Source organism: Rhipicephalus sanguineus, chromosome 3 (assembly GCF_013339695.2).
Source record: "Rhipicephalus sanguineus isolate Rsan-2018 chromosome 3, BIME_Rsan_1.4, whole genome shotgun sequence".
NCBI classification, from domain to species: Eukaryota; Metazoa; Arthropoda; class Arachnida; order Ixodida; family Ixodidae; genus Rhipicephalus; species Rhipicephalus sanguineus.
In genome coordinates this window covers 76,380,422-76,392,396 of record NC_051178.1, presented here as the reverse complement: position 1 = coordinate 76,392,396, position 11,975 = coordinate 76,380,422, and positions in this window count along the sequence as shown.

Sequence of the window (11,975 nt, the reverse complement as noted above, 5' to 3'; positions counted from 1 at the left end):
ATGTGGAGTTTTACGCCGTAACTGCTACAAATGAAGTGCTTTCTTCGCATCTGATAAGCATTTAGAGCCTAAATTTTGTTGTCAGCGGTGTTTGTAATGCTTCAACGTAATCATTCGTTGTTTTTGTTTGTATGTTCATTGAATCCCACTATTGACGTTGCCTGCACTGTCCCAACCTACTGTAAGTTTCTCTGCAACAGCTATTTGTGAGGAAACACGGGATGTGTACAAAATTGAAACAAGCTTGCCTAATGGAGGACTCCGTAGTAGAGAGCAGTAAACTAGGTTAAACAAGAATAAGTAAGCGAACGCTACTGCCTTCACCTCCCAAAAGACTGTGCTTGCACATGAGGGAAAGGAACCGTCGACTTAATGTGTTAATAATACTAATAAAAATAATAGACTACTCTACCGCGCTGGTACTACTCTACTACTTTGTAATGCCAATGTTTTTGGGCCTTTTATAGCATATGCCGCTGGTGCGAAGGGCCTCCTGATCAGGCACAACGAGCCGCTCTCTTAAGCAGCCTGCAGTTGGCAGCGCAAGTAACGTATTATATATATATATATATATATATATATATATAATGAAAATTATGTAGGAAATAGTAAGACAAGGTACACGCTTCTTTCCGCCTCAGCAAACTTCGCGTTTGCGCAAAGGGTCAGTCATCTAGAACAAGCTTTATAAGTTACACGAGGATCTTTCATGGCTTCACTATATTTTATGGGAAGCGTAAGCCGTTCTTACAAAATTCAGGACTACGGTATATTAAAGAAATATATTTGGCACGCAACGCATAAGGGGCCGAATTCACAAAATCTTTTCGTTCATAAGTGCGTATTCCGATTAGTCAACCGGCTTTGCTAATGATATGCCCAGCATCGTGATTGGTTGCAATACCATCTTACGAAAACGTTTAGCTTAAGACGTGTTTGTAAACATGGGCCCCGCTCACTTTATGCAGATAAGTTACTTGACTGCTTGATAGTGAAGTTCGAGATACAGAACGATTGCTTTAAAATGTAAGACACATGCTTCATTCTACTTTATCCACATTTGTATCAGTTGTAATATCAAGTTGCGATGGCCCTTGGGGGACACTTTATCCTAAAGAATGCGCGTTATTTTGATAACGAAAATTAGGAACAGAAAATAGCTGTTGTGTTTTCACGTCTTCGCGAATAAACACCAAGAAGCGTTAATTTCACTCTTTGGGAATTAGTGATTACTTAGTAAGTTACGCAAATTGTGCCGATGGAAAAATAACCGTAGCGAACGTATACCTCATCCAATACGACCTCATGCTATTGGTGCACCGTAACAAAAATACGCAAGGCCACAATGGCTGCCGGCCTGCCCAGTTTGCTTTTGCTTATATCTGTTATTTTGTGTCTATTTTAATAAAATTAGGGTGACAAAAACGTCAAATAACCTTTTAGACGAGTGCGTGTAGTTGATTTTTTTACACCTTACCCGCCTACGTAGATCTGCTAGCATATCACAACGTTAAGGTGCTCTAAACCGGCGAAGTTGTTAGTGAGAAAAAATTATTCTTCCAGTCCAGTAATTTTATATGCAAAATAAATTATTGCAAGGGCTTTCGCTTGCTTGTAGTGCCATTCTTACTGAAAAGATGCGCAACAAGCCATTTGTACATCATCCTCATTATACAAACGCTAGGACAATAATATATTTTGGGGCTTCATCTGTCATATTTACTTATGTTACTCTTGCAAATGGAGCTATCAATGAATCAATGAATAATTTCTTTTCGTCGACTACGTTAGCGGGACATATGAGCAGCGAATAAAAAGCTGACATTCGGCATCTTGACAAGCCAGCAGCCTTCATTACAGATTAGACATATGCACAGTTAAAGACAGCAAAGACAGCACAGTTAAAGACAGCAAAGACAGCTTACCAAGGTTGCCTGGACAGCTTAGTGTACTGGTCTTGTACATATGCGCAACGACTATTTTCGCCGCATTTTAAAACCGTTTCTGTAATATATTCTAGTTGCGTAATTAAAAATTACACCATGTCCCACTAAAGGGGCCCATGTGGGGATGCAAAGCAGCGCATGGGTCTACTTAATGTTCCATTCATCACGGGCACCTTGCCCGATGCTAACGCGTCCTTGCAAGTGGGGCACACCATGAATTCAGTGTAGTGGCTGTTGCTCGTCCCAAACTCTTGTTGGAACACGCGACGCGGGTTCATCGCGTGTCCGCAGAATCTCGTTCCCCGACGCCATCACGTGATTGCTGAGACAGTGTAAGAGAATGAGGCCACAGCGTCTAACCCAGCCCCTTACACAGGCCCGAACGCGCTAGCGCGTGCCAGCACACATGGTTTTACCTGCCTTACGCCAAGCTAGGACAGCATACGGCAGCCCGGGCCCCTAGAGTGATCTGCACGTTCAAAGCGTTCGAAGAACAAGAGGAAGAATACTTCTCCATGGCGCGAGCGCGCGCTCAATATGTAACAGGTGGCTACGCAAGGTGGTAGAAAGCGGACGGTCCCCAAGGGACGGACACAGCCCCAGGCAAAAGCTGCTTGGCATCTAAAAATTTACACAATAATACTTACGTTGTGCCGATTGCTTTTGAGCACAACGAGGCTTATGCAGATGAGCGAGTCCACGAGGACATCCAAGCCTGACCAGTTCACGAAGATCTTCATCGCATACTGTGAATCCTGCGCGCGGCATGTAAAGCAATATGGCGCGTGGTCTAGTCACATCGCTAAACACTTAGGCGGCCATGTAACGTCCGCTGTATAACACAGAATCTATGCTCGTTTGCCTATTACAGGATGAATATCCTGCAAATATTCGTGATGATATTACATACGTGGACCTAGGCGTGCGCAGGGCTCCCCACCACAGGGGGTGGGGTGAAGGTTCGTCGCAGCGCCCCCCCCCCCCCTATTAAGCCAAAGTATCGCGCAGACTTTGACCCCGCCCACCGCCTTGCGCACGCCTATGTATGTGCCTCTTTAAAGCCGCAGCTGAGAGCAAGCTTTGCTTAAAACGAGTATTGGGCTGGTGCATTTCTTAATAATTGTTCTCTTGCGATACGCCTGCGCCGATATTGCAAAGAGAAAAATTATTTATGCGTATATCAAAGAAAAGCTGCCTCTCAGGGAACGATTCCTCCTCCTGAAATAATGCTGCGAGGTTTGCAATGTTACCACAAATCGTATTTAAGCAAAGCAAAAAAAGATAGAAATACAATCACATATGTCACGAATTTTGATGCGAGGAAACGTACTTCTTCCTCATGGAGGCTTTTTCGCTCTATCCCGGTTTACTGGTATGTTCTTCGGACAAGTTCATCATCATGTAAACGCAGGTGCCAACTCTGATTTCGCCATGTAAACACAGACAACGTTGCGCAAATATTCAAGCAGTTTAGAAACGGCGCTCGTGCTTGATGTTCTTCTCGCACCTTCTTTATGCGATGAAGTTTCCTCGCACCTTTTACCACTTGCATCAGCTGACAGATATCTGCGTTGCACTTGACGGCGCTTTACAAGAGGATTCGTAGTTCATCGTGTCCTATTCAAGTCCTAGCAGGAGCACTTGCTAGCGTATAATAGCAAGGAACATCCTATAGACTTCGCGAAAACACAGTGTTAAGGACTAATTCTCCAGATTTTTGCACATTCTAACAAAGCATTGCAGAAGCGCCCGCTTATGACTTTCATTTTGACAAAAAGGTCTCAAGTAACCAGTAGGGTCAAGCGTGCAAGCATGTTGATCTTGTAGGCATCATGTTTCCGCATATTTCTTTTGCACCTCTTTACGGTGCAGTACTTATCCTTCAGAGCGATTTATAAGTTACAGGACTTTTAAAATATGATGGAAAACATGTAAAACGCCACAAAGAAACTAACAGGAAAATGTAGCCTGTCATTTGGTCATGTCCAGCGTATAATCGTTTGCCTTCTCTTGGTGTCCTTTTCTTTTTCTTGCGTCAATCTGTCACCTTTATTATTTTAGAACTCCGCTCCCGAAACACCTATACTCTGTACGGATATTTTCGAATGATGTCGTAGAATGTGCAGCAGACAAGTATTTGATGTAATTCATTCAGCTTGTATAGAAGGGTCTACATAGACTTACGTCTTCAATGCCGATCACGAGCAGCAGATCCACTACGATGGTGGCGAACAGCATCAGCATCCGCGGCACGAGCACCAAGCAAATCTCTGTAAGCGAAATTGTATACGCAATATTACCACTTCATTAAGGATGTTTCGACTATAGCACGCATGGCATGCATCTCTATATTGTAAAGATGCCAACGCGGTTTGTCAGGCGACGAACGGGTGACAAATCATGAGGCGCCATTACGAAATCTCAGCGGGTCCTTTTGGCTAACGCAAAGGAGACCGCAGGCGAAAGCCTAAGCTCTTCGAGGCATGCTTAATTCGTCTGAATCACTCTTGATTCACTTAACTTATATTAATGCACGTTCGCTTCTCTTCATTTAATCTGATCTAATGATTGACCCTTGAATTGGTTCAGTCTTGATTCACAAATATGTCAGTTGTGTGGTTCTCGATTTACACATAGGTCACGTTGATGCACTTCAACGTACGCCTATAATACGTAATATTTGTTGCCATAATACATATTATACGTTAATTCTCCTGCAGTTGACTTTGTATTCACTTTGATTTCACTTTACTTTGTACTGAACCACTTGGTGTCCTAACACTAGCGCTTGTAAGGACGATTTTGGTACCGTTCGTGTTCACGACGACGCCAGAAGTCGGATTTTTCGGCCGGTGAGCCACATAAGGCGGTCGCCTCAAAAAACCAGAAAAAAAACACGCCGAAGTAACTAATTTCCCGCCGTTTCACAGCGTTTCTGTGAGTGTTCCCTGCAAGAATCGGCAATTATTTTCCAGCACTACGTTCGCTAACAGCTGGTTTATGAAAGGTAAACTAACTCCTGTGTTTCAGTGTCCCGACTGTGACGCCGCAGCGTTGCTATTGCGACGCGAACCGACTGGTGCGTGACAAATATCGAGTGTTAATAGCCGACGAACTCCAAAACAAAGAGGCTTGTGATGTCGAACATGCTGCAGTCGAGATTATGAGCGAAAACATGCATCGATTAAGGATGTCGTAAGTTGGCCGCATAACATTCGTAGTTAGACCAGTAATTACGTGAAAGTCCACGTGACACTTTGCGCTGTCGTTCGTACCCGGGATTGACGTGTCGATGGAGGCAAATTTCAGGTGCATCATGACGTCTGTACTGGCCAGCACGGCAAGAAACTGCCCCATAAGGAACAGGCTGTGGAAAGTCTGCAAAGAAAAGCGAAATGAGTGGAGTGCGCTTACATTTGTTGTAACTATAGCATTCACACGTGTATTTTGGGAGTAACTGTTCACCAGCTTATGTGTGGTGAATCAGCGCGAAAAACGACATAAACACACAGTGAAAAAGGGCACAGCACAAACTCAGAATGCGAAGCGTGCATTCATTCCAGCGGGCGCAGCTATATATCTTGGCACAATACAGCACAATATACAACACGAAACATCCAGGATCTTAAATGCTCTACGCGGTGAACGTTAGGGACATGACTACCAACTTAACTCCAGCACGCTTCTTTTCGTTGCTACGATGGCGATTAACGTCGCTCATCACGATGGCGATCGGTTACTCAACACATTGTGGGCGAACTACCTACATTTTGTGATGACCGACGCAGTGAAATAGTTCCTTGGATCTACTGCACTGCGTCAGTCATCGCAGAAAGTTGGTGTTTTGCAACAGCTGGAATTAATGCGAAGAAAGCAAACCAAGTTACCAATTGTAATGGCAAGTACATATGCACCTAAACGTAACACAAGCATCTATGTTGAATTCGTATTACTTGAAGACGTGCTACAAGATGGAAACCTTGAGACCAATGCCAACATTATAGCATTGGGAGCGACGAGTGGAAGAAATCTGTAAGCTGAGTACTTATCTGTTTTATTCAAGTGACAATTTAGATTAATATTCTGTTCATATGCACTGTCGCGTGCGGTTCAGTGTTTAAGTGACCTACCAGACCACATAATGCTCATTATTGAGCATGTATATTTTGGAGCACGTTGAAATGCACCATTTCCATAATGCATCACTAGTAATTTTACCGTGCATGTGTAGTTGTCCCTGACGTGGTTGTACATGTCCTTGCTTGCTCCGTTGCGTTATTAGTTACTTCTTGGTCGTCGCTACCAAATAGCATTGTATAATATTTTGCTGAATGTGTTCTGTTATTTTCTGTCTATGCTCCCTTAACGCAATGAGTCTTCAGAATCCTCTGAGAATCACGTCCGAGAACGAAATGAAAAATAAGCACAGTAAATAAATAAATAAGTATCTAATAGTGGCTATCAAAAAGTTCAGGATACACCTCGCTCGTACTATACTGTGCACGAAAAGTGAGCACAATGTAAGTTGGAATTTTTTGTGTTACCAATGAGCTTTTTTTTTTCCTGAAGGTGACAACTAGGCGCATGACACGCCAGATACTCACAAGACAGCTTAAGCTGAAGTATCGCTGGTTCATACAATACCCGCAGAGCTGTAAATTCCGTCTTAAACTACCCAGTCAGGCACATTTCATACAATATTTGCTCCGAATATTTCTGAAAGTTACAGCAAGACGGAGGAACTTGCCACCCCTCCTATAATTATGAACAAAGACTAAGCAATCACGGTGGCTATGTTGATACTCTTTTTGTCATTATGGCGAGAGCCCTAGATGCCGGCCACTATGGCAAGAGCCCTAGTGGCCGTCGGCGTCAGCGCGAGTGATGCGAAAAAATCACCGCCACGTGATGACATCACCCTGTGAGGACATCATGACATCCCAGGTCGCTAAAATTTGTGACGTCACGTCGACGTTATCGTGACGTCACTATAACTTCACATAACGTGATGTCACATGATGGCGTCATCACATGATATCGTCGCTTTGTCAAAAGGTGGCGAATCCCGGAGGCACTGCGAAACCACGCCAAGTACAGAAAGGCTCTAATGCCTCCGATCCCGGTGGCAGTGCAGAGCCACGTTGGGTGCAGAAAGCTTTCGGGAGGGGCGAGATCAGCACAGTCGACTGAGAAAAAAATGAAGCGCACGGCTTTCGCCTTTGAGTTCTCTTAGGCAAATGCGTAAGGGACATTTTGACGCACTATCCCTTGAGCGGCTCCTCGCTATCATGATCAGATATTTATTCTCCTACAAACTGATACAACCTTTTTGTATTATATATGTGCGCATACGGCACAACACCTTTGCGCGAATTTTATTGAAAGCTTTTTTGTTCCTTGAAGAACACTGAAGCCATCATACGCATATGGGCTCGCTAACACGAGTCTTTAATGTAACTATCTGCAAAGGTACTTCTTCTTGACCATGAATATGCTAATTATATCCTTACTATCATGGTAAGCTGTACAAATCATGTACAAAAAAACACATCATCTATCATGTACAAAAAAAACACATCAACACTTCCACAACCTGTTTACACTCGAAGCACCCGCCCATCGTCGAGGGACCTTGAATTTTCTCGGACGTGAGTTATGCCTGTGGCGCATCGTAGAGAAGCGATATGCTAACTCACGAAAAAGATGGTGGCCATAGTCTGAATACCGGGCTGGTTCCTGAGAGCCACGAACTCGAACACCGCCTCCATGGCAGACAGCTTCTTCTTCTTCTCTGCCCCTGTCCGAAATGGTAGATACCATAAACGGGAGCTCGGTTGGGGGGTGTATGCATAATTACTGCGCCAACTTATTCGTTCTTTATTCTTTATTTAGACATTTATCCACCTATTTCTACAGCGTTGCATCAGGGGGTATGAAACATCAGAAATGCGTATTCATTAAAGGCCAACTGCAACGAAATTTCGCACACCTCAAAAAGCCGATTTATAGGCAGTCTAGCTGGAGATAGTGCTACCTGCCAAATTTCACCTTCGAAATGCAAGTGGTTACCTCGGAAAAAAACCCGCCAACAACGCAATTTTTGATACCGGAACTAGAAAAAACGACGCCATTACAGGTGACCGGAAGTGACGCAGACTGCAGCCCGACAGACCGACCGATGCAGGCGAATCGTCTGCTCTGGGCTCCGAAGCGTTGGCTTCGCGGCCGCGCGGCAGAGATTTCTTTTTAGATGGTAACAAAAAAAAACACAGTATGTAAACATCCACCGTGAACGAAACACGGATACATGCCCATAAAGCGCTTCTCTAAGCAACGGCTGCCCGCTTCGCACCTATCGTCTCGCCCTGCTGCCTTGGAGAAAAGTGGAGATGATCCTGTGTAAGCCACTCACTGCTTAATGTTCATGGTAGGAGGTATTCCTACACGATGGAAACATGTAGCGGGCTACCACTTCACTGGTCATCTTCCAAAGGCAGTGACTGTGCAGCTGTTGTGCATGAGATCATGCGGAAGTGTATTGCCATTGGGCTCGATGTTGTGGCTATTACGAGTTACGTGGGTGCAGGGAACCAAGCTTCGTGGAGGGTGCTAGGTGTGCATGCAGAAAGGGATGCCGTGGTGTCATGCTGAACACTGCATCCAGATGAGCCTTCAAAGGACATATGTGTGCTAGCAGATGTTGCACACAAACTAAAGGACATAAGAAATCAGCTCTGTAGGCTACATATAACGCTGCCAGACAAGATTGTTGAATAATTGAAGTTGCGAACTAATATTCTTGACATGTGGCCTGTGATAGAATTGCTAACGCATGAAAAAGGGAAAACCTACAAACTGCCACCACATCTGAGTAAGATGCATATTTCTCGAGGCCATTTTCACAAGATGAAGGTAGCCCCAGCAGCAGAATTGATGAGCCATAAAACTGCATGTGCACTTGAGCAACTTGCAGATGATAGTGTGCTGAGCACCAAAGCCCGATCCACAGCCTGGTTTTTTAAGCAAGTGAACAAATGGTTTGACTTGATGTGCAATTGGCACATTGTAACCGCATTCAGCTATAGTAAGCCTGAAGTGTGTAACAAGGCTGTAAGCTTCATGCTGTTCTTCATGAAGCTCTTTCGGGACATTTAAATAGCTGATGGGTCCTGGAAACCTGTGCAAACCGGCGTGCTGCTTAGCGCCACAAGCATTCTCTCACTCCACAAAGACCTCCTTAAAGAGGGCTACAAATTTATTCTCACAGCCCGCTTCACACAAAACAGCCTTGAGAACCTGTTCTCAGTGTATCGTCCTAGTAATCCAATTCCTACGCCCTATCAATGAAAGATGGCCCTTCGTGCCATCAGTGTTTCACAGTATTTGAAGCATGCAAGAAAAGGAAGCTACAACATTGATGATGAGGCCTTCTTTTTGGCCGATTATCGGTCCAAGTTTCCAGACGGTGTCACCAAGGTCATTTAAGGTGCAATAGAGGATGAGGTTGATGACGAATTACCCGAGATGAGCAGCACAGAAGAGAGCGCGTTTGTGTACATGTCAGGATACCTCGCTTCATCTGTACTAAAATATATCATGACATGCAACCTCTGTAAGGAGTATATAGTAGATCTATAGTGTAGTAGCTTTATAAAGATGGTTGTCTTGTTATTCCAAGTCAGAGCCTAGTGTCCCTGTTGCAGATGTGCGAAAACATATTTGTCAAGCACGCATCATCTTTGCACAATCAGGTAGACAATGCAAAGCGGTTGCAAGACATAATGATGAGCGCTATAAGTGGCATACAATTTCCAGAGTCACAACATTAAGGCGCACACAATACAACGATTTACTCTCTTTCGTATCCGCATCCATTTAAAGGATCTCAGTAAGAAAGAACGTCAAAGGCAAACGGCAGCTTTGGAAGCCAGGAAATTCGCAAATGCATCAACAGCCCGCAAGAGCCTTACTGAGTCCTTCGGACGTGAAGTGTCAGCTTGCTCCCTGCAGATCTTCACTGCATGATTTCTTACAAAATTTTAGTTTTTATTGAAATCGCAGTAGTTGTGCTTGTCCTATATAAATTAGAAGGTTACTGAAGACTCATTAGGAGTGGTGTGGTCTTTTTATGAAGATGACGTCTATGGCCATCTTTGTGAAGGCAGTTGGAAAAGGTACAATCCTGCCCATTGTTCATGCTCAAGGGCTGTGTGTTTGTGTTTTCATTTATTTTTAACTGAGTGCACCTCATGTTAAAATGGATTATGCGGTTTATACTTTACATTGCTTTTTGTGTACGAATGTTTTGCATCAATCATGAATGTACCGTAGAGGCTGCTGAGCTTACTTATGACAATGCAGTTATCAGCTCTCAGCTGTGTTGTGTCAGATTCTCATTGATGTTATATTTTGTACTGTGGTAGTAATTTCAGTGATATTCGATTTGCTGTGTTTTTCTTGGCACTCACTTTGACGAGCATTTGGTGAGGGGACTTGTCTTCTTCTGGTATTTGTGTTTGCCGACCCAATATAGCCTGTTTTTTTTTTTTTTTTTTTGAAGCATTGGCCAGAGGCTGGGGCTTCCCTCTTGACGTTTGGTCCCTCTAGATCATATGTATTTGCATATCCCTTTTCTAAATAACGAAACACGAAATTGTTTTATCATGCTGCACATCGCTTCTTACATTTCAATTTGTTTTAGATGCATTGTCCTTGTATTTGTACCCTTACACCTGTTTGTACCTGTTTGTACCACTTGTATTTGTACCCTTACCCTGTTACACCTTCACATATGCTACTTAGGCATATGTGGCAATAAAATGATTTTATGCGACTCTCTTTCATTGCTTCACCAATACTGTACTTCAGCAGTTAAAATACCCTCATAGTGATGGCATTTCGGGATACTTTAAGTAAAAATTTTATTACGCAAAGCTGTGGTCCTAAAGTTATGTAAATCAAGAAAAATATCTCAAAGTTAGTAGGAGCTTTCTTAACAGCTGGATTCAAGGCAAGCTTTCTCACAGTTCAGTACTCCCTTTTGGCATAAGTGCATTGATACAGTCAATCTAGGGACTGCCTTCATCCATTCGATCTATAAAAACGTATTCTTCATCAATAAACTCTTTTGTCAGGGCCCTCCCTGAGCATGTGGCAAGTTTAAATAATCGAATCAAGTGCACACCTCGCGGGTTAGTTCACGTAGACCATTGGAGTGATAAATGTTCTATATCACTTTTCCACTAGGTAGAATTGAAAGCTGGGCAAGTTGGTAACGATTCATAGTTGGTCGAAAGTCAGCGCTCGTGTTGTGTCCCTCCTTTACTCTGTCTTCGTTTTTTTGCGCTGTTTACCTCGACCACTTTTCCACTGCACACCAGCAAAAACTTCGAGTGCTGACGCCCGCCGAAGTAAATGCGCTGTATTTTTCTCAGTAAGCGACTCTTTACTGGTCAGCAGTGAAAGCTTCGAACAGAGCACGCACACACGAAACTTCGTTGGCGTACTTAGCGGCGTAGACACGAGAGATATGCCTGAAACCAGAGGCCAGTTTAGCTGGAGGCATGAACTTTGGTATCAAACATTTAATACCGAAGGTTATATACGTGCCGAAATGGCGAACGTACAATGCCTCAGTGCCTAACACACGATTTTTATTTCGCCCCTATAAAATAAACTGCCTCCGTACTCGAAGTTAGCACACAGCGAGGTGCAAGGCAGAGCTGCAGATCTACTGCAAATCAAAACAGCAACACGCAGTTCATTTCCATTCTCCCATGCCGTCCTGCCTTTGACGCATGTTAATCTACGCTTCTATATAGCTACTTTTCTGTGAACACGTTCAAATACGCACGTCATCTGCCGTTATTTTCTTCGATACAAGCTAATCAGAGACGGAGCGCAAGTACGCTCGTCAACGCTAGCTTAGGGTGCCTCGGCGCAAGATGGCGGACAGCGCCGCCGCTAAATTTGATTGGTTGTTGGCCTCGCCCCTCCGCCGAACTCTCGTGTCGCATGATCACGCCGTGG